Source organism: Caretta caretta, chromosome 11 (assembly GCF_965140235.1).
Source record: "Caretta caretta isolate rCarCar2 chromosome 11, rCarCar1.hap1, whole genome shotgun sequence".
Taxonomy (NCBI): domain Eukaryota; kingdom Metazoa; phylum Chordata; order Testudines; family Cheloniidae; genus Caretta; species Caretta caretta.
In genome coordinates, this window is record NC_134216.1 from 17,435,653 (window position 1) to 17,460,559 (window position 24,907).

Sequence of the window (24,907 nt, forward strand, 5' to 3'; positions counted from 1 at the left end):
AGCCTCTTAACCTCAGCTCCAAAAATTAGTGAATTCAAAAGCCTATTTCAAACAAAAGGTTACACATGACTTGCAAAAAAAAAACAAAAAAAAAAACAAGCAGCAGCTTCAAAACCCACTGTTTGAACCATAACATACATACGCTATCCATGAGATCCTACAAACACAGAAATTAAATTCTAATTGTATTTGATTATACTACAAGCATCTAAATGAGACAGCATCAAACAGGTCAATAAGAAACTGAACAACTGATCAATGTTCTACTAGACAGAGAAAGAGCTCAGGCATCAGTTGACTATGAAAAGGCTAAAGCATCATAAAATTACATTACGTACACCATTTATATATTTTGAAAATCACTGTAAACATGATGTGGTGCAATTTGTGGCCTGTCAAAGATTTTGATGTAGGTCTGCTATTGACCTAATTTTTTTGACATACCTGCAAAAAATGTATCAAGAAATTATATATATGGTTTCGTTACAAAATAACAAAGGTTTCTTACTGTTAAGTCATTAAACAGAGGAGATTATTTATACAAGTCTCACAGCTATAAATCTTACTGGATAATAATTTATAATAGCAATAACCAAGGGACCAAAAATATGAGCATTACCAAGTGGATAAGGGATCTTAAAGACAGTGATAAATAAGCAGATGCCACAAAGGAAGGCTGGCAAGGAATTAAATGTAATATCTATATACTTGTGGGAAAATATGGGGAATTGTAGAGAGAATACAGAACTTCTGTCTAGCTAGCTATACCTAGTATCTCAAAGATGGAAATTTTCAAAATAGGAAATAAATTATTGGAAAATAAATTATTGTTCTAATTAAATTATCCAATTAATATTCTGCCACAGACCCCAATTCTCCAAGATGCTGAATGGTACCATACTCTCATCTGACTCCATTGGGAGTTGAGAGTGCCCAACATCTGGTAGAAGGTGCTCAGCACCTCACACTACAAGAATCCTGAATATAGGAGAACATGGAGGAGTAATTCATGCTTAAAAATACTGAGTGGGATTTTCAAAAGTGCTCGGTATTTGCCTAACTGTTCTTGTTGAAGTCAATGGGGAAATGTCCAATGATTCCAATAGGAGAAGAGCTTGGCCAATGCTGAATTCTTTTGACGATAGCCTGAATTATAGATGTAGATCCCTTGCCATATGGGGGGCTTAAGAGAGGCAACTCCAGGAGCCAGAAGGCAGCTGTGAAAATGAAATGAAAGAGAAATGTCTGGCTGCTTAATCTGCATGCTTAAGACCCAAATACCCAGTGGGGGCTCATCCAGAGAAAAGGAGAAATTATTGGGTGAAGAGCTGAACTGTCATGCCCGTACAAGGCAAGCACATTCAACCCAAACAAGCACATGGTTCAGGCAAAGTTAAGGGAGTTAACTCCAGCAGAATGGGGTGCATTTCATGTATTGCATGCAGAGTAATACTGTAACATAAAAGAATTCCATGTTTCTAAAATTAAACTGGTTCTTTATTAGGAAAACTATTTACAGAAATACTGCAACTGCAGCTAGAATTCCAGCCGTGTGTACACCTACTGACTATCTGGTCCCTTCTCCAAACTCTTCCCCCCTGAAATCTGTGCTCCTCCCTCCAAGTTCCAAGCAGCATCTTTCCTTTTAACAATTTTATTGTGTATCATGTGCAAGCATTTGCTGACTTGGTGGGGCCAGAGGTGACTAGTATATAGCTTACCACAGAGACATGGCCTTTGCCACCAACCGTAGTCCTGGTGTGCTATTCCTCTAACAAGTCTCCCACTTCTTGTTTGTGTTATCACTGTTGGTGTGGGACTTGCTTCCTCTCCATTGCTGCCTTCATTCTGATGGGTGGCATCCTGTTGTCCCTGTGTTGTCCATATAACTTGTTTCTTCTGACTTCTACATCAGGACAGCTGAGGCCCTTTCTGAGTCTTTCTGGTCTTGACCTTGGCCCTGTTTGTCTGGGTGTACCAGCTGTCTGCTGCTACTCTGCAGTGGGTCTTCGGTTTTGTCTTCACTGCTGTCCTGAGTACATAGCCACATCACGTGACCTGTGACCCACTGCAATTTGCACTGCTGCTTTTGCAATTGCTTTGTGTGGCTATTTGAAGGTTGGAGTCAGACCTGATCACCTCTGTACAGTGGACTCGGGTCTTGACTCCACTGTAGGAGCAAGTTGTAAGCTTATCGTGGCATTCTCCTAACTGCATCTGTGTCTTGTCCATTATTCCTTTGTATGTCTCCACAGTCTGCTGCAACAGACTACCCCTCACAGGAAGCAGTCTTGGTTCTCTGGCCCCATACCCATCAGTCCCTGTGCTAGGCTTATACCTAGTCCCTAAAAGGGTGTATCGCGATGGTCCAACATTGTCAGCAATTTCTGTCTGTTAAGTCAGTCTGTTCAGTCTCTTGGCTAACTTTACTACTGACTCTGCCTTCCCATTGCTTTTTGGTTACCCAGAGGAAGATATCTTGTGTTAAAATTCCAATTTGATGCTGAATCATTCTAATTCTGATGCAGAGTACTGTGGCTCATTGTCTAAGTATAGCATGTTGGGTATGCCATATCTTACCAAATGCACCATCAGTTTCCAGATCACAGCTCTTGCCTGAGTGTCCTCCATACAGTCCTTCTCTCAGAAAATGGAGTAGTAACTTAATGTAACCATGTATTTCCTGCTACTAACAGTGAATAGATCTGTAATCCAGCCTTTTTCCAGGGTCAGGTTCAGATTTCATGATGCAGTAGAGTCTCCTTCTGTGGTTGATCCCTGCACTCTTTTCTCCCCTCGCCCTGTTCCATGTCACTCTCAACTGGGCATTTATGCCTACCCTACATGTTGTCACAGAGTCCCCAGGCGATGCTCTGGAACTGCTCCCCATGAAGCCAGTCAGGACTCTGGGGCAGTTGCCTTCCTGTGAGCAGCCTCTCTTCAGGACACACAGCTCACACAGCTTCCACCTTCCTGGGTCTGACCTCGGAGCATTCAGCATCCTCTGCCCCTCTGTGCGCTTCCCACAGTGAGTCAGTCCAGGCGGGGCTCCTGGGGAAGCCAGAGGGTCCTGCATCCCAACTTCGCAGTCAGACGTGACTCTCAGCCAGCCAGTAAAACAGAGGTTTATTAGACGACAGGAACATGGTCTAAAACAGAGCTTGCAGTGCAGAGAACAGGACCCCTCAGCTGGGTCCATTTTGGGGGGCCAATGAGCCAGACAACCACGTCTGCACTTCACTCCATGTCCCAGCCAACCCCAAACTGAAACTCCCTCCAGCCCCTCCTCCTCTGGGCTTTGTCCCTTTCCCCGGGCCAGGAGGTCACCTGATTCCTTTGTTCTCCAACCCTTCAGGTCTCACCTTGCAGGGGGGAAGGGCCCAGGCCATCAGTTGCCAGGAAACAGGATGTCGGCCATTCCTTATGTCCAGACCCCTGCACATACCTGCCCTCTAGGGCTCTGCAATGACCATACACTCTTATCCCACCCCCTAGATACTTAACAACTGCATAGGGGAAACTGAGGCACCCCCACACTATTCAGAGGAAACATTAAGAACAGCCCCACCTCATCAAACATGTATACACCCTTTACTAGAGGGGCCACTGAACATCAGGCACCCAGGCACACAGGTGAGTGTTGCCTGCTCCTGAGCAACCCAGGAAGGAAAGGGGGGCTACAAACAGGTACACTCTCTGGTTCATATCATGCACACTTCTATCCCCAGGTGTGAAGTGTGTATCCATCTCATGATGTCAATTTTTAAATCTACTCAGATTACTGCTCAGTTCCTTTTAAACAAAATCCCCATCTTGTGCACACAGCTCATCTCTGATCTGGTAACACAGGGCAACCTCCTGTGGGATCTCCTCCTTGAGATCTGCCCAGCTCTTCAGTATGAATGTTTTTCTGCCTGTAGCATCCCAGCCTCGGGGGTGCTGTTTTTGCATTGCCTGGAGCCTCCCCTCAGAGATATGACGGTAGTCTATCAACCTGCTCCACAGATCCATCTCTGTTGTACTTCGGAAGGTAGCCCTGATCACTGTATTTGCCACCAGTTATGACTTTCCTGGGCAGTACCTTATCCTCACCTCATAGCACTGATCCAGTAATATGCATTGGTGTCACTTTGGTGTATTCAGGAGTGGTTCATGCTGCTTTCTAGTGGCTGGTGGTCCGCCTGCACATCTACCTCGTGCCCAAGGGTGAACTGATAGAATTGTTCCATTCCAAAGACAACAGCCAGCAGCTTCTTTTCTATCTGAGTACATGTACGGGCTGCTGGCTTTGCATCAGTGTTGCTTTCCACAGTATTTACACTGAATCATGTCATCTGCATTCATGATCGGTCTGTCTCTCTCCTGATTCCTGGGTTCCTTTAGCTTGAGCCTCTAAACTTGTTTTCAACCAGTGGCTGTTATTGTTTTGATCCTTTGCTTCGATGGTTTAGCTGTCCTTGCTATTTGGAGTCCTTTGCTGTCAGATCTGTTACTCTCAACAATCACTCTTGTAAGCTGGAATCACATTTCCCACAAAGGCTCCTGTCTCTAATTAAGGAATCTTTAATGTCTCCCAAGTTGCACGTGGATGTCAGAATTCCCAGGTCTGTAAAGTTAGTACATTCCTACTTCTACATCTTGGAAGTGGGTTAAAAAAATCCAGTCTCTCTCTTCTGTCTCATTCCATCTGGGGTCACAGTACTCATCAAAACACTCAACAGCTGTTCCAGTGTTTTGCTGGCTACGTCTCATCCTTTTCCCAACTCCCCCCTCCCCAATGAGACAGTAAAAAAGCTTTACCTTCATCTTCTCATCTTTATTCCCCACATTAAGCTCTGAATATAGATTCAATTCTGGCTTCCATGTTTGTGCAAGGTCTTCTGTCTGGAAATCCAGCTTTCCTGGTGGTCTGAGCCCCTCCCTCCTGATTGGTATCAATAATTCTGTGCGCTTTAAAGCTTTTATTATTGAGCAAAGCCTCATACCCCTTCATTAGGTAGTAGACGAGTAAGTATCATTCCCTCCATTTTACAGATTTGATAATTGATAGGTTCCACGAGATCACTTCAGGCAAAGCAAAGAATATAACCCAGGTTTCGGCTACTCAGCCACACTGCCTTACAGAATGATTGTGTCGGGCCCATATATGTGGCTATGCTTCCACTAATCACCAAATCACACTCCCCCTTCCACAGCAAAGAATAGAGCCCAAGATTCCTGATTGCAAGCATTCCTCTACTGTCCAATGAAGAGTTCTGTAAGCCACGGGCAACGTGTGTCATGTCCCCCACAAATGGCTGGGACTCATACAGGATAGGTTACTCCTTTAACTCATGGAGTAGAAGTATGTATTATGGAACTAAAGGTTCATATCCTGCTGATGACCAATACCTGAGGATCAGTATGGCTCGGCATGACAGAATTTCTGTTTTGTCAGCATGCTTTTTTTTAAAAAAAACTTTTAAACTATGAAAGTACCTTAAAAATTACATTAAAAGAACAATGAGGTTGCAATGAAAATGCACAAAGTTAGGAACCATCATACTGAAGATTTCCAGAGCAAACTTAATTCAGCTCCATTGTGAGTATACATTATGATATAGTTTTTAATTACATGATTACGTACTATTAGTTGTGCAGGACACGTACTTACTTCAGTGCACATGATGGACAGCGAATGAGGCAGAGGAATACAAGCACAGAAAGGATGTTCTTTTGTATGCAAAGCACTGGACTGGGATCCTAAACAGCTGAGTTCTTTTCCTGACTTTACCACAGATCTTATGGGATGTTGGACAAGACTTTATAAATGCATATATGCAAGCGGGCTGAACTAAGGTTGCACTACCAACCTTAATTCCAGCATTTCCTAAATTATGAGTGCTTGACTTTGCAATTTTAGTGTTATTTTATTGGGGGGGGGATGCACGCGCGTGCGTGTGTGTGTGTGTGTAGTTTATCCAAAATTAGAGACGCAAAGGACTCTGGACACAAAAATAAGAGTATGAATGTGAAACTCCCACAGCTAAGGAGTCTGCAGAATTCAGGATATAAAATCACTTATGTGCAGTATACAGCAATACTAATCTCACCTACAAAAATAAGAACAATATTTTCATTCTAACCAAAAAGACAACAAATGGTGAGACAGAAGAAGCAAACCCATCCCACAGAAAGGCTAGAACAAGTTAAAGAGGTTTGTTTGTGATGAAAATAGAGTCAGCATTCCTGAATCACCTACAAATTCTGGTGTTTGTAGCTCTCTTTTTAAAGTTTACTACTAAGCAAAGTGATTGGGTGAGAACAGAAAAGCATTAGCCAGTTGCATGTTTAAGGTTCCATAGTGGGTATAAACTTAATGAAGGAGGATACGTGAGTGCAACAGGTTTGAAGGAAAGTTAAGAAAAATGAAAATAGAAACAAAAGTCATATTTTTTCTTAAACACCAGGCAACCACGGTTATCTTGTCAATGAAGTTATCTGCACAAACTCTTGCCACATTTTTCTCTAGTTGTAGCTTTCCTGCCTTCTCTTCTTACTATTTTCCTCATTATCGGGGTTCCTCTTCTCTGCACTCAAGAATGTGCTATCACCCCCTCTTTAAAAATAATCCTCACTTCACCTACTTCCTTTCTAATGTCTATTCCATCTCCAGCTTCCCTGTCATCAGCAAGCTTCTGAAGAAAGTGTTCTGACTCATCTTTGATCATTTCTTCTTGCAAATTCACCTCCATGGTTTTCAGTCTGGTTTTGGACCCAAAAAGAATTTGCTCTTTTTCATGTGTTTAGAGACTGGTTGATCAAGTACCACAACTATTTCCCAACTATGAGTCAGAATTTTAAAGTGAATTTATTTTGCACATGTTCTTGGCACTGTTTGTATTCACGCTCTGTGAATGTTTGAGTGATCTAGTTTTACGGGCTAGATGTTGTGAACAAAACTGAAGAGCTACATGCATGAATATTTGCAAAAAATCCTATTTTAAATTTGCATGTGTAAACATTCTTGCCAGAAGTCCTCCTGTTCTCTTCCAGTCCAGGAATAGAAACAATCCTATGTGACCAATCACATCTAAGCAACATAATTCCAATCTGGAATATTCATGATCAATACAAAATTTGAGAAAAATGTTTATTGACTACATTCAAATGGTGAATACATTTGCAGAAATTCTGACCTCCTCTTTGATATCCCACAAAGAGAAAGACAGGCTAAATTTGTTGTGTAAATTATTGACTGACTATTATGTTCTCAGTTGTATTAATGACCAAAGACCCAATCCAGTGAGATGATGGTGTGTCTCCCAAAAAGTGCTCAACTTCTCAAATCCCACTGAGCTCAATGGGAGTTAAGACAATAAATTGTTCTCTATGGTTTCCTTATCTGTCACACTGCTTCTACCACTACCCCATCTTGTTTAAATCTACTATTTTAATCTTTATCCCTTGTACAATAAGGCTCTGTTGGACATCTCTAGGTAAATGTAAAGGGGCTTTAAAGTGGGCATAAGTGTAATTTACACTACTAGAGTAGGGAAAGAGGGGCTCAGTATATATGAGAATTCAGTCGTTTGTTTTCCTGTGTTTATTTCTTTTCTGAATATGTGTAACCTGAAGGAGAAATTAGACAGTGGATTAGCTATGGTAACTATTAATTCTCCTAAATACAAGAATAATTATGTCAGCAATAGCCTGTGAAGTATTAAAACACAAGTTAAGGTTGTTTGATAAGGCTACTAACCCTAATTAATTAATCTTAATTGTTGACATGTTTTTAAGCATTTTGAAAACAAGGCCACAATTTCTTTGCAAGTAATACTGCTTTCTAGCAAAAGCTTTTCTAAAGGTTTTAAACTAAGGCAAGAAGATAATTGTCTCTCAAAACTATTTGTCTATGTATAAAAAAGGGTTTTTTTAAGTCATTGCAATTCCAAATTAGAAGTTTTTTATAGTAGTGTATATTCAGTGTGTACATATGTTAAAGAATTTCTGAAGTTATGCATTTAACAATTCTCCATAATAACCATGCCATAATAAAAACATTGCCTGAAGTAGTGGTTAAGAGCATAATAGCCTAACAACCAGAAGATTCACACTGAAGAGTGAATATTAGATTCTTGCTTTTAGTAACCTCCAGGAGCACTTTCAAATGTCCTCGGTCAAATTTTCAAATTGACCTCAACCAGATTGCCATTTGTGCACACACACAAGAATGCACATTCAAATCACTGGACATACTTCTTTGTGCAATATCACTTGTGCACACAAATGATAAAATGTACATGCACAAAAACAGCTTGCAGTCAATTGTGCTAGATTTGCATGGGGAACGTTTGACTGTGTAAATTCTATGCTTTATATGCAAAAGTGGTAGAATTACACAAATACATAGCAAGAAATTTGCAAACAAATTTGTGTATGTACAAATGTAGCTTTTGTTTGGACAATTTAGACCACAGAATGTATGGGAAGGGGGTTGCAAGGAGGTTGGTTTATACTGGAGAAAATACAAGAGCTACATTAAAAATTAGATTAGAAGCAGATATTAGTTATGAAGGCAGCCAGGAATGATTGAGATCTTTACCTACACCTGTCCTACACATTCTATAGCGCATAATGGTTATGGGATTCACCGGGGAGGAGACCGCCCCCCCTCCCGGTTCCAGTCCCCGCTCCAATGACTATTAAAGTATTTTACACAAACTGAAACAGCTTCCACAGGAGAGACAGAGAGAGATTTACCCCAGAATAGTGGCTAGGACAATCACCCACAATGTGATAGACCCAAATCAGGCAGAGTGAGAACTTGAAGATGAGTTTCCCATATCCCAGCTGAGTGCTTCAATGACAGAGCAATAGAGTATAAAGAGGCGGCAGCCACTGCTACCACCACTACACTAGTTTGGCAATGGTGTTTCCAAATGTCCTTGACTTGTAATTAAAAAAAAAAAAATCAGTTAAACATGCTCAAAAACTAAATGAAACATTTATTTTCAGGTTGAATGAAATATTATGTTTGACCTTTTTTTTGCACGTGGGAGGAGTGTTTTGTTTTGTATTTTTTCCAAGACATGAACAAAAAATTTATTTTGGGTTCATTAGTTTCAGCCAATAAACCAAAGCTTTTCCAGTGATGAAGTTATAGATATATTTATATCAGTGTGACGCTGTAGGATAGAGACAGTAACAACCAAGTTCTTCAGGAATTTAGTCTTGGAAATCGGGGGGGTAACATGTTATATATAGAGCTATATATCTTTAAAAATTAGACTTTTTAATTTTGTGTGGTTGCGTTGCCATCAACGTGAAGTAGGCCTTTATCTGATACAGATGTACCCTAGTAAGGCTCAAGGAGAGTGTTTCCTCCTAGCTTTTTTCTTAACTTTTAACATTATTTCTTAAAGTGATAATCTCTCCAAAAATCTATTCCCTTTAAGGCTCCAGAACAGCAGGATCTATAACTACAGCATAGAGAGCAGAACATGAGAATATAAACAAGATTACCAGTGGCTGATGCCTTCTATCTCACCCTAATCCCTTTATTCCAAAAGGGGAAAGTTCTAAAGAACAATCTTCTGGCTCCTCCATGAATACCGGGAAAACCTAGAACGTCCTAAACCGTTTGAATGGTCAAAAAGTATTTTCCAGTACCGCCCTATTATGACCTGAGGACTAGGGTGCATAATTGTCACAGGGATCCCCTGGATCTGGTATTTACATTCTAGCTCAACAAAAAGTGTCCTTTAAGGTTTCTGCTGAAAGCCTATATCACACTGATATCATAATCTTTGCAAAATGTATGTGTGGATAATATGTAAGGAGATATATATACATATATATTGGACACTGTGTTCCTAATGTAAGCGGGCTCTTGGCCCCTTACTGAAATATAGTGGGTTTTTTGGTTGGCCCTCTCCTAATTCCATGAGAAAGGGGAAGGGTTTAAGAGGAGTCAAGATCCTAGGACCCCAGAGCTGAGCCAGGGAGAGTGCAGCAGCCCAGAGGCAGTGAAGCCAGAGCAGCAGTCCAGAGCCAGGGAGCTGAGCAGCGGAGAGCAACCATGCTGACGGTGAGCCAGGACCGAGCTTCAGTGTGGAGCCGCAGAACCAGAACTGGGATAGTGGAAGGTCTACCATGCCTCAGGTAAACTGGAGCTGAGAGCTGTAAGTGGCTAAAGAGAACAAGGTGGGGATCCTGGGCAAAGGGGGCCCCAACAGAGGGAGACTTCACCAGACAAGGCTAGACTCGGAGGAGGAGATGCAAACCCAACAAGAGGGCCAATACTGGGGAGAAGGGACCCTCCATGTTGAGTCTGAGGGCGTGTAGCCACCACCAGAATAGGTATGTTACTCATGGTATCACCACTGCACATCCAGGTCCTGGGAAGGAGGCCTGGGACGTGTGAGGAATAGTCTGAGTTCCAGAGACCACTGTTTATGGTGTTCCTTATGCCCACAGTGCAGGGTTCCATAATCTTTCAATCTTTTCAGTTTTTCCCTTATTTGTTTACAGTTGCTGTTTAATAAATAGCATGCAGTTTAAACTTCATGTAGTGATCACTGGGTCAGGGAAGTGGCCAGTGATGAGAGAGTGTGCCACGGAGTGGGAACACCGTAGCCCTCATCCTGAGCGGTTCATAATGAGACTTGGGGTTGAGCTCCCCAGGGATCCTGCACCCAGCCTTATCAGAGTTATGAGGATTCTGCTGCATGGAAGAGAGAAAGAGGAGTCCTTGAGGTCAGGAAGGCATCCAGGTAAAGAGAGCTGGAACAGGGATTTGGATCTTTTCATGATCTGATTCCAGTGGGGGTAGAAAAGAAAGCAAGAAAATTTCCCACAATAGTGGAACCATTCCCCTGCTTACACTAAAGGCGGATCACCCAGTCATAGCATGCCTTATGTCAGGTTTCACCAGACAGGATATGGGAGACATTTATCTCTCTGGCTGCCCATTGCATATTGTGTGTCTTACAATGGAAATCTCTTTGCACGCTGAATTAAATACTAATGAAGGGATTGTGGGAACTTCAGAAGGAAAATTAACAGGAAGAGGTAAACAAAGGGGGGGTTGAGGAGAGACTTTTTTTTTTTAAGAGATGAAGAACAAACGACTGGTTTAGTGTATCTAAAGGTGAAGAAGGACACCGTGCCTTTCTTCAACTGGGGAGACAAATTGCCAGCAGGCTTGATCTCATGAAAGGAGAGTCTCTACAGTCTTAGCTGAACAACACTGAGAGAAGGACTTTGGGGTACGCAGAACCTTATAAGACAAGAGGGCATACTGTGAGTTAAGTTTAAGCTCTAGAATGCATTATTTTATTCTATATGTAAGCCTTTATTTCCAATAGTTCTGTTTACTATCATTTGAATCTCTGCTCTTTGTTAAATAAACATACACTTGCTTTCTCTATAAACAAATCAAAGTGCTAGGTGTTAAGTGGAACTGTGTTCTCAGGTGTACCTCGTGAGCTGTGGTGTACTGTTCCTTTGGGAACAGAGGATCTGGTAATTCTGTGAGTGTCCAGTAGATAAGGGGCTGGACCCCTCAGAGGGTGATCAGAGCACGCGGGAGTTAGATTGTGTCTATTGCTAGCCTGCATGAGGGCCAGCGAAGCGTGCACAGGCTGAGAGGGGAGTGCTGGCATTGCCTGTGGCTGGGAAAATCAGGGAGCTGACCCCTGGTAGGCACAGATAAGGCTCCCTCATGCTAAGAGCAGATGGTAGCAAGGTGCTTTACAACCCTGGGTATCCCCAGGGAGTGTCACGCCTATAAATGACTAATAAATCAGAACAAATGGTTTCAAATTTTTTGTTTTAAATTTGGATAAGCTAAAACATATCTCCATCTTCTGTTTATTAGCAAACACCAAATACATTTGTTCAGTGACCAGTAGTTACAAACTCTAAGTTTTGAATAGTAAGAGGAATGTAGAACTTTTATTATTACTGGTTGATATTTTAGTGACATTAGACTATAGATTGCAAGGTTTATATTCTTACAAAATGGCATTATTACAAACCAATTCAAGTAAATTTAAAGGGTTTTCTTGCTACAGTTACTACTTCTGTATAAAATAGCATACTAGCTCTCACTAGGCAATAGCTCAAAATTGCCACCAAGTGGCAGGACAGCAACTTAATTTAGCTGTATTTATACAGCACTGGTATAATTTTAATTGTATCTCTGCAACAAAATAACTGCTGTTCAGAAGCTCCTTTTTCATTATAATTGTACAATTAATCTGTATTTAGAAATTTAGAAGGCTGCTACATATGCAGTACTGTATATACAATTGGGCTTGTGGCAGCATTTGTTTTAAAAGTGAAAAATATTTTAAATAATTAAAAACAAACTTTCAGGAAAGAGCTAGGCAGTTAACACTATTTTCTTCCCGTCTCTTTCTACAACTGTGGTATACAGCCAAAACTCAGGTTGGTGGAGGAGGAAAGGGGATAGCTCTTACTGCCAAATAGCCATTTAATAATGTGAAACAGGCAATCCAGGTCACATAAAATTGGAGTCACCACTGAAACCACTCAGTCTTCCAAAGACTAATAAACTGGAAGTTATTATGTGGACTTCTTTTACAATCTTTCTTGGAGACACTGCTCTAGACATACTAGTGGTAATATATAATCCACTACAGAAATATAAACCATTTACAGGTATGCAATATGTACACAAAACAAAACATCGGAATCCCTGGGTAGCCATCCTCTCATTTTCACTTACTGAACTTTTCAAAATCTGTCTTAATATTGTATTTTCAACACTGAATGAAGGAAAACAATAAATATACTTGTCAGCCCTTTCTCTTTATGGAAATATTTATTGTTCAGTGTAGCTCAGAGTGAAGTTTTAAGTCTTGAATTGATCTTCAGTTTCTAGCATAATTAATTTTGCATTCAGAGCAGTACATTTTTTCCTTGATGTGTGAACACCATTGGGGGAGGGTGGGGGGAACTTCTTAGTAAACAAGAAAGTCCCATATAGTCAGATCGTGGGATTTTTATCTTAAAACCATAAAGCTTTTCAAAAACGAATTTGAAAATGTAATTGAGCTTCTAATAGCTTCTACAGACAGTAATAAAGGAAATCTCATTTCCTTAAATTAAACATAATGAAATGTTTTGCGAGATCAAATAAAAACTTAGGAATGATATTAGGGCAGAGATAATTTGTATGAAAATCTAGTATTCAAAAGTTGTTCAGAATAAGCCTAAATCAATAGCAAAATGAGTAACTGTAATAAGTAATGCGTAAACCCTTTTTCCCTGCATCATGTTAGCTTTTATTTGCTGATGATTACTCTAATCGCTTCACCAGACATCGTGATTGGGAGGTGACTTGTTTCACATTAAGACAGCTAAGCAAGCACAACAATTCCTTAAAACTAATCACTTACCCCTTTTTCAATTTAAAAAAGTGAGTTTTCATTTAACTAACATAACCTGTTTCCATGGCAGGTTTATGAATTCTGAATTCACGTGCAAAAATCCATTCAGTGTTAAAAAGTTTTTTATTTCCCATTTGTCTGATTTTAGAGAATTTACAATGAGAACAAAGGAATTGCGACATACTGGCATTTAATCAACAACTCATGACTCAGTACAGCCCAGCAAATCACTGTCTTAAGAGTCAAACTGTGGTGTACCAGCACAGCACCAATAACTTGGTGGTTGAACCACTCCTTGGGCTGACAAATGTTATTGGGTGATACACAGAATTCTTCTATACCTCAGAGAATGAGTTGCAGATCTGGTATAAAACAAACACTAAGATTTCCCAAAAGGGATGGTTTGACCAAGATGGAGTATTGATGTGTTTCATTTACCACTTGCTGGGTAATAACATAAAAGGACTCCATGTTTCCAGTGTCATCAGCTACATGCCTGGGAGTCCTTCTAGTTTCTGCTAACACTGGAACATCTCGGATATCGGGCTGATGCCCACAAAAAAAGTAAATGTGACAGACATACTTTTCCCTTCACTGACAGTAATGCAGCAATCCACAAAACTCTGTAACATCTACTGTATTCCTCTCTCGGTCTAGACATTTAAACCATGCTCAACACCATAGTTAGCATCCAAGTACAGCAAACCTAACCGCTTGTTCATAGCAAATCTGATGTGTCCAAGGGGTCAGCTGAGGAATTACAGGATCTCTGGACTTTTTGAGATAGGTGAATCATTTGCCACATAAATTGTCTGGAATAATCCACCATGAACAAGGATTGAACAGTAAAAGGACTCTTCCATCCACTAATGGAATACATTCTTTGGCAAGTGAGCCAATGCTGGTGGCAAAGGAATTAATCAAACTTAAGATGTTTCTTTGCTGCTGCCTCCTTTTCTCACCCAATTTTTGAGAGTTTCATTGTGCTGCTCAGGAACACTATTATGCAGCAGCTGCAGCAGCAGAAACTCAGTCTTCCCTTCTGGAGATGAAGAGATCCCAGCCACGTCCGCTACACCTATTGCTGCACACAGTGCCCCTGAGAAGCCCAGTAAAGCTTGTAAGAATCTGGTTGGTGTCATTGCTGCTCAGAGCAGTAGGTGCCACCAATTAAAGTGATCTGACTTTTTACAGTCTCACTCTGCTTCTGAAGAGGGAAGCAGCGTACAGAACAAAGAGATGATGAGATCAAGGGAGTAATGTAGCCTCACCTGCTCTTTTTCCATCACCCAATATGGGAAGGAGGGCAAGGGAGGTGGGGTCTCCTTGCACACAGCAATAAAAGCCAGACATGGAGATATCGTTTGGACACTATCCAAGCATGAATGGAGGGTTGGTCCTGAAATTCTCTAACTGGTGTATCTTCACAATGAGATCCATGTGATAGGCACAGAAGGATTCAAATTGATTTCACATATCTCACTTCTGCACAAAGATCCACATAGTAGAATTTAGCCCAGGGGTGGGCAAACTATAATCCGGCCCTTGAGCTCCCGCTGGGGAGCAGGGTCTGGGGCTCACCCTGCTCCCGCCGGGGATCATGGTCGGGGGCCTCTCCATGTGGCTCCCGGAAGCAGCAGCACGTTCCCCCTCCGGCTCCTACATGTAGGGGCAGTCAGGGGGCTCTGCTCCACATACCACCCCCACCCCAAGGGCCTCCCACTGGGAACCGCAACCAATGGGAGTTGCAGGGGTGGCACCTGCGGACAGTACACTGTGCAGCAGAGCCGCCTGGCCGTGCCTCCGAGTAGGAGCTGGAGCGGCGGACATGCTGCTGCTTCCGAGAGGTGCCTGAGGTAAGCACCACCTGGAGCCTGCAACCCTGAGCCACCCCCCACACTCCAACCCCCTGCCCCAGCTCTGATCCCCCTGCCGCCCTCCGAACCCCTCAATCCCAGCTTGGAGCACCCTCCGACACTCCAACCCCTTCATTCCCAGCCCCACCCCAGAGCCTGCACCCCCAGCCAGAGCCCTCACTCCCTCCCGCACCCCAACCCCAATTTTCTGAGTATTCATACAATTTCTATACTCAGATGTGGCCCTCAGGCCAAAAAGTTTGCCCACCCCTGATTCAGCCCTTAACAGAGCAAGAGAGGAATAGATATCTGCTACAAGTCTGGATAGAACTTTAGTCAACATAAGAAAAACTGCAGGAAATAAACATGGCCAAGCGAAGAGTTGCAGTGAAGAGCAAAAGAAAAAACTTTAAAAAGGCTAATTTAAATCATGTTCATTATATATTTACTTTCATTAGATATGCATTTGGCAGCAAATTTTACAGGCCATCTGATATCAGTGGAATTTCTGCAAGTAGTGGACCAAAAGCAGTATATCGCCCATGTAAGTCTGTTTCATTTCTTCCTCTTTGTTCCAGATTCTATATAAATAGCTCTTACTTTTCATATTATAGTAAAGCCTCAAGGCCCTAATCAAGACTGAGGCCCCACTGTGTTGGGCCTTGCTCTTCTAGTATAGCAAAATATTTGCCCGGGAAGGGAGAGCAGTACTCATTGCGGTTACTCAACTGTTTATATCACCTCAATTATACAGCTTTATACATGTAGTCTTCACTAGTACAATTCTGACTTGAACTTACTATATAAGTATTTCAGCCTACAGCTCAGAATGCAAACTGTAGCCAACTCTGACTGACAAATATTTTTATTTAAAATGTAATGTTTGAGCACTAAATCCAATGGCGTTTACATTCATGCTGCTTGGATAAACTAAACCTGTAAGACTAAGCTCAGAGAGGCCCATCTGGCGTAAAAATGTTATCAGAAGGAAAGATAGGGGAAAAAAGATTCCTCAAACTGCTGTACAGTCACTCAGTATCGCAGCCAGTATTCTTCTCTCATGCAAGATATGTTTTCAAAATGTGAATTTAAGAGGCAGAGTATTTCCAGAACTTGAGAGTTATTCTCCTAGCAGTTAATCATACTATTCAAAAATAAGCCCGCTAGCCAGGGCAGCACAATTCTGAAGTGTGGAAATTATTCAGACTGATTTTAGGTAGGCTGTCACATTGGTACCTTCTATATACTCATTACAGCAAAACAGTATTTCTTAGTGTGCTTGCAGTACAGGCATCAAATGTGGAGGAAGGGCAGGAGGAAGAAACCACGGTTTCTGTAGATATTTAGGGCTTGATTCTGATTTCTGATCCTTCAGTGCCTATCGCCTCAAGGTGGAATTTCATTTAACTTCTCTAATGGGATAATGCCACCTTCCAAAAGGTCCATTAGGACCGATATGGCTGTCCAGTGCACCTGCTCTCACAAGACACTATAAGGAGGAGGACGGTTTGGAAAAAAGTGGAGTGGGGAAGGAAGGAAGAAGAAAAAACAGTTACAAACCTTTCCGTAATGGTTATTCTTCAAGATGTGCTGCTTATGTCCATTCCATGTTAGGTGTGCGCGCACCGCATGCAGTGTCTCTGGAGATTTTTCCCATAGTGGTATCGGGCCAGCTCTAGCACCCTCAGGTGCCATGTGAGCCTCTCCCAGACATTTCAGACAACTGGAGTGTGGGTCACTCACTGGCATAGGCTTGCTGCAAGAGTCACAAGGTTTGAAGCCCAAGGACCAGGGCATGCTCAGACCCAGGGGTAAAGGGTGCCCCCCTATGCTAAGAGAGGGGGACTAACTAGCTATTTACACTACTACTGACTATGACTAATAAAACTAAGCTGAATAGAAAACCACTGAATAACGCCTTGCAGAAGCAAGAGGAGCTGTTTGAGCGCGTCAAGGATGGTAAGAAAGAACTGAGAGGGTGCAGGGCGGCAGTGCACCTTATACCAGTGCATAAGCATGCAGCACAAAAGGGTGCTAGAGATGGCCCAAGGGACACCACTGAGGGAAAAGTCTCAGGCAACAGTGCACGCGGCAAGTTCACACCTAACGTGGAACAGACATGACCAAGCACTCTAACAAGAAGATGCATTTAGCTTGACTGAGCCTTTGGGAGCTACCACAACATGAATATTAAATGCAGCATAGGCTCCTGGCCTGTCCCCTCAAGCCCAGGAAGGACTAACACCATGCCCAAGTCGTTTTCAGGTCCCTCCCTCAGACCATGGTTTCTTAATTCAAAAACACGCCAAGGAAGACAAAACAAACCTATTCCCCTGACCAACACAGGCTGAAGAGGCCCAGAAGCCTTGGCCTCCCAGAGGGCCAGTCACAGAAGCCAGCTTTCCTTCCACAGCTCCCCCTCCAACTGAGCTTTCCCAGCCCTTTATAGGAATCACTTGACCCCCCTCCCAGCTGGGTCTGATAATCCACTAGGGCTGTCTGGCACCAGGCCCTCTGGCCCTTAAAGGGGCAGACCACTCTGTTACAACCACTACCTGGAATAAACAGTAAACATGAGCCCCTTCAAGGTGCATCATGCAAGACAGTGTATCCCCCTCTACGTATACACACTGTATTTTCATATCATGTTGTCTGACATATGCAATGAACAAACATGTTCTCCTACCATGATAGCATAAAGTGAATGGTTTTGCCATAACCAGTTGGCATATCTCTTAGATCAGATAACTGTATTTGGGCTGAACCTTTGCAGAGTAAAATGCAAGAGATCTCCAAAAGGAGCATTCCCCTTCAAATTGCCTCACTACCTTGTCTCAGCTGCAGCTTACAGGTCATATATAGGACAATACTGCAGGCATGCCTTCTTGCTGGTACAAGATACTTTAGATAAACCAAAATAGTTCCATGTCCTGAACAATCCTATGATTATTTCCTCATTTCATTTGCACTCAGTACAAACAAAAGTAACCCTTATATGATGTTGATTACATAAATGAGGTTGTGGTTAGTACAGATTCCTTTATTCTTGGGATCTGTACAGGCGAGATGGGAGCTGGCAACACACTGTGTGTGGTATGCACACAATGGGAACGACATCAGGAATATTATAAGGATTCTAGTTTATTTAAAAGGGTGGACGTGTAGAATTCTGCATCATTCTGACAGGGAGATTGATGAATAGAGATTCTTACAGAGTAAAAGCAGCATATGTATGCTGCCCTGATGCCACACAGAAATAGATGTAATGCAATTTTTGGAGTTATTTCCTTTTAATATAAACACATGCAAATCCTGCCAATAGAGACACTACCAAGCAGATAACTGAGCTATAACGCTATGCAAGCATCAAGCAGTTCTGAGGTTATTGTGCCAATCACAAGAAAAAAAAACTAAAATGATTTGCAATGCTATCAGAGACAAAAGATTTTGAGGTAGTCTAATATCACAGATTTCACATTTACATTTCTATGCATCATACTCAGATGATATATCAAACGATAGTTTGCTACCTGCCACCTCCCCACATAGCCTCTTACAGGCTCTTCATGGTACTGCTTCATGATACTGTCAGTTTATTAATTTTTTCCTGTGTTCATTTGTAGAGTCCTTTTAGGCTTAAAAAAGTAATTGTAAAAAATGGCACCATATTTACTCAACTGATCCATTTATGGATTCAACAGTACTATCTACTTAATTTTCTGGGAAAAAAACCACCATTTTACAGTTTTTCACTCCTGTGAGCACTGCAGAGCCATCGCAGCTATGGACAATGGGGAAATGTGAAAGATTATTTTCTTGTGCATCTTCAACAGGATTTTTTAACAGAGTTCCTATTGCAGAATCTTTACTATTGCTGAAGATGCATGCATCAGAAAGAATAGAGCTTGACTTTCAGGGGTGTGTGTGAGGGGTGTCAGGGCAGAGGGCTGGGGTCGTGGAGTGCTCACGGCAGGGGACTGGAGGGGGTATTCCCTGCTTCCACCATCCCTCCTCTCCAAGGCCCTGCACCCACTTCTTCTCTGCCTCCGCCGGGAGCAGCGAGCACGCTGACCCCACTCCTCACCCACCCCCTTGCAAGGGCCATCAGCTGATCGGCTGGCAGGGAGGGACAGAGAGGAGGTGGAGGGGCGGAACCCAGCACACTGCAGGAAAAGGCAGGGGAGCCGGCAGGACCAAGCTTCTGCCCCTGCCCCTGCGGAAGGAAGGGGGCGGAGAAGAGTGGGCCAGACAGGGCAGGATTTTTAATGGCACGCTGCTGCTGCCCCGGCAGGCAGCAGCGTGCCATTAAAAATGGGCTCGCGTGCCATAGGTTGCCGACCCCTGGCCTAGTGATTAAAACATAGGCATGGGTTTCAGGAGATCTGGGTTCCATTACTGGCTCTGCCACAGATTTCCTGTATAACCTTGGGCAAGTCACTGCATCTGTCTTTATTTGAAATTGTAAGCTCTTTGGGGCAGGGAATATCTCTTACTGTGTGTCTGTACATTGCCTAGCACAATGGGGGTTTGAACTCAGCTGCTGTAATACATAACAACCCAGATCTCAAATCTGATCTCAAACCCCTATAGTGAGAAAATAACTGAAATATTAAATAGATTTTTCTTAAGACAATAACTTAACAGAAATTTTGTCAAATTCTTCCCTGTATCAATCCTAGCAAAAAGTCAAGTCAACAGGGAAATACCAGATATATGTCCAGGAAGCATTTAGCCCATTTATTTAAATCTTTGAAAAATCAAGGACCAAAAAGTATGCTCATTTCCAGTCATCTAATACGTGCACTGGGGCTAAGAAAACTCTGCTTTCTTGCTGTATTGGCCTCTGGACTGCACCTCCTCCCTTATCTCAGGAGGCTACGATATAGTCATGATTTTTCTGGAGGCTCATTTTGACTAAGTTTTTCTGTACCTTTTGAAGAGACAGATTGCACCCAAATGGTAGGTATTAGCCAAAAAAATGTCCTACAGCAAGAGCTTTATTCCCACTCCTACAAATTATTTAATGTGAACACTTATTTTTCTTGTAGTCTAATATGTTACATCCAGTACATGAAATAAATTAATTTAAAATACCTGCAAGATTCAAGATGTAGTTAATCTGTACCTTATTCCCTGATAACCAGAAATTTCTATGCTTAAACTCTGTACCATTTTCTTTTTACTTCAACATTATCTTAATAAAATTATTAAATCAGAGATTCTTCAGCTTTTGAGTTAAGACATATATTCCCCCCCGCAACCCCCATGAAATCTCTGGCAGTAAACTGCACATATTTTCTCTTTTGCTGTGGTTTATCATCAACAGCATAAGGAACCTTACATACCACTACATTTCCAGAGACAATCACACGATTAGGTCTGGCTCTCATTGTGAAGTCAAGAACGAAGTTGCTTAAATGGGAAACTAGGCCAGTCACTGGTCCAGGGCTGAGGTAAATAGGTGCCAAACTTAGAATGCTCCCGAAGGAGGATAACTTCTCTCCTACCTTGAGGCATAGCTTCTAAATAGGTAGGATCACACTGTAATGCTATTCACAAACTCAGAGTATAAACAGCCATTACAAACCTGTTCTTATGAAGGCTATGCATATTGAGTCATATCCACTCTGCAAGCCCAACCTTAGTAACTGGGCTACAACCATCTATATTACAGTAGCACCTAATGGCCCCAAATGAAATTAAGCTCAGTTGTTCTAGGCACTGTATAAAAGCCTAGTAAGAGACAATCTTTGCCCCAGAAAGCTTATAGTCTAAACAGACAAGACATACAAATGGTGGCAGAAAGGGAGTATCATTATCCCTGACTTACAGAGGGGGGAGCTGAGGCATGAAGATTAAATGACTTGCCAAGATCCCTCAGGAAATCTGTGGCAGAGCTGAAAGCTGAACCCAGAACTCCTGAATGAGGTACAAACAAGCAACAAACTGGGAAGAAGGGAGAGGGAGGAATCTTTTCCTGAGGCTGCGGACTTTCTTCCCAACCCTGCCAAATGCTCAGCATCCCAACCTCGCATGACAGCATAGAAAGGGACAATCGTGCAGCATGTGTGCTCCCACCTAGTGGTGTTCCCAAGCCCTCTGTACCCCAAAGGGGTGGTAAAACTATACCCCATTGTGACTTTTTGATAACAAGAGTACTAAAAACACTACTATTTAAAAAACATTTTTGGTAGATGTCTAAGACATGTTAAGACATATGCCATTATATTGTACACACAAAGCATTGCTTGTTGCTATGGTTTGGAATGAGGGAGGAAGTCACTGTGGTGGCAGATTACAGCCAGGTAAGGCACTGGGAATTAGACGTATGTAACATGGTACTTTACTTTTTATTAGAGTTCAGAAGAATTACAAAAGCACAGTGCATCACGACAAGCAATATGGAAATAATACAATTCAAACATCAGAGAGTCATTCCCACAGTCTAAACATAGTCAATGTCATCCCACAGGGCACACTAGAATGCCTCTGTCCCAATTCCAGACCTGGAAACTATGTGATGAAATCTTCATTGTAACATATTCAGTGGAATACCAAAGGATGCATTATCACATTTACTGGAGAGGCCAAGATTTAATGGGCCATGGAACATGAACTACCCTCTCTCCGTACAGAGAGCTGCAGAGCTGAGCCTTGGACAGGGCAGTGTGATAAAGCTTTTATTTCCACTGTTTGTGCTTCACTTGTTCTTGGGTAAAACACAGACTTTCTGTTAATCTGGCACTTTTTAACAATGCTCCATTCATTTAAAGATATAGGTTTGGATTTGTACATTTAATTGAACCAACAAGGTGTGCCAACACCAAGACTGAATAATCTTCTTACTCTGACCTTTGTTCTTCCACACCCCACTTCCTCCATACTGTTCAATATCTTCTCTTTTTGGGTCACATTTATAAGACTAAAGGTTACCTCTTTGGGAGAGTGAGCATTAGGTTAGGTTTGCAAGCACATATTAAATAAATAGTCAGCAAAACAAGTTTGGTTCACCTTTAGCTGACAGGCATGGAAAGGAAACAAAAGATCTTGTTTCCTATACTGGAGCAAATCCTGCTCACCTAACCAGATTTCAATGGGACCTCTTGCTTAGTTTGTAGAGCAGGATTTATTCCATTGTCCTCTTCTCTGTGTTGCTCTTGTCATGCATTATATGATAAATCAGTAACCAATTCAACTCACTATGAAGTAGTACTGATATAAAAAACACAAATATGACAAGTGTTAGTACATATATTATTGTGATAATCAAAAGGTCTTGCATTCGCTGAGATAGAAGCTACCAGGACATTAAGGGCCAGATCTTCAGCTGATATAAATCAGGATATCTTCACTGATTTACAGAGCTTTAAGTCAACAGAGCTACACAGACTTACACCAGCATCTATTTAGCTCAAAGAGTGTGTGAAGGCTAAAAAACAAGAAATTAACAGTACCTGTAAAAAGGTTTGTTTTAAAATAAATAAAACGAATGAACCCTTAGCTAAAACTATAAATTTAACTGATTTTCTGTGTTCTCAGCATTAAAACAGTGGACACATTATTCTGATTAAAGCCATGCTACTGTACTAATATAAATGCTACAGAAATATTCTGGCAATTAACCAAGAGAACAAACTGGTTAATTTATCATATTAAAAGTATAAGGATTTTCCTAGAAGATCTAAAAAAAAAGTAATCCCAAATACGCCATAGCAATTTCACTATTTATCAGCAGATTTCTCTTTATATTTTGCATCAAATTCAAATTGTTATGCAATTTATACATTGTTTTTTTCAGAATTTCAAGAAATCTTCTGATTAACAGAGTTCCATTAGCAGTACAATACCCTGGTATTCTGTCAAAAACATGCTTATACGTTTACTTTCTCCTTAGATTTCAAAGTAGTGGCTATTTTCAGGTCATCCTTTGTAAGGATATTAACCCAATAATGCTGATGGGCCCCATCGCCAATCCATTGCATTGCCTGAGGGTGCTCCAGATTGCAGGGCTTAACCTTTAAAATATTAAAGTGGCCACAGTTCACTATTAGTGTGTATTAGCCAGTGAGGTATTGCCTAGAGCAGCATACATCTGTTTCTAGCCATAAAATGGGATTTGCTCCATGCTAAAGACAACTTCTACTCCGATATTAAACATACCCAATGGATAGTTTTCAGAGTAGCAGCCGTGTTAGTCTGTATTCGCAAAAAGAAAAGGAGTACTTGTGGCACCTTAGAGACTAACCAATTTATTTGAGCATGAGCTTTCGTGAGCTACAGCTCACTTCATCGGATAGTGTGAGACTTCCTGCACTTTTGATGCACTGCCTGGATTGGCTCCTGCATGGGTTATCTAATGTGTAAATGCCAGTTTCCACCCAAGAGCAATTTACTTTACATACTGTACTTTTACAAATTGACTGTTTTCCATTCAGGCCTTATAAAACATGATCTTTTATACCAAAGCTTGTTTTTCCTTTTTCAGTACTATATTTTGAATAATCCTATTACCTACCACCTCCGTTTCCCTAACCAAGACTGAAAATGAGGATAGTGTTTTATGCTCTACAATTGGGAATGTTGAAAACAGATCTTTAAATATTGGGACTTTGATCTGCTAACAATACAAGGCCAAATCTAAGTCCCATTGAAGTCAAACGTGACTAGGATTTGTCCTACGGTGTTTTGAACTACAATGTCACCAATACTCAACCTTGAATATGCTGAAGAAGGTTTGTAGTTTAAACTGAGCTTTGGTTATGGATGTTATTTTAAATGAATGTAGCTCCCTCTTCTGGTTGAAAGCCAGAATCAGTAACTGTAGGAACTGAAAAAAAAACAACAGGGATATTTTCCTTCCCATATGTGCTCACATAATTCCTATTACACTTAAAACAATAATAGATTGAAAGTAAATTAATTTATAATCAGCATAATCCTCACATTCTTATAGAAGAATTTGATGAGTAAATCAAATTCTGAAGTTAATTAACTAGGAAAAGCTAAAATTGGCTTTGAAGAGCAGAGGAACTCAGAGACTACACAACTATCAAGTGTCCAATAGGTTAGTGTCAGGAAAACTCAGAAAACTGTGGCTATTTTATTTTATGTTGTTGCTGTTGTCAAGTGAGTGCTGAAATGCCAGAAACATTCTGTTTTAAATTATGAAGAATATTCTTCTTAAGAAACTACCAGTAATAACAAAATGTCTGCTCCAAATATTCAGATGTACAAATAAAAAGGAACATATTTAACATGAAGAATTAAGGAGCCAAATCCTTCTCTCAGTAAACATATTTGAAACCTCACTAACGACAATAAGGTTGCAAAGTTATAAATTAGGACATTTGGCCCACTGAAGGATAGAATTTAATGAGGTCCAGGTGCATTAGGCTAAACTTCTAAAGAAACTGGTCAGTCATTATCAGTGATAATAACTATCATTAAAGTCACTGAGTTTCTACATGCATGAGGACTATGTGATGTAGCTCTAATGAGGAGGTAGGAAGTAGTGTAAATAGACCATCTAACAGAGGAAAAAAAGAGCAAGATGGATGGATGAGCAGGTTTCATCTTGTTTTTAGGGTGTTTAATGTTCAAAGGGATACATTTAAATATGCAGCTATTCCCTGACAAAATACAACATGCTGAAAC

General features: G+C 41.4%; 1 protein-coding gene across 18 annotated transcripts in view; it reads right to left on the bottom strand.

Moving 5' to 3' along the window:
- NCKAP5 (NCK associated protein 5) overlaps positions 1–24,907 on the bottom strand; it is a 623,862-nt gene that overhangs the window by 300,026 nt on the left and 298,929 nt on the right. The gene's annotated exons all lie outside the window — the stretch shown is intronic.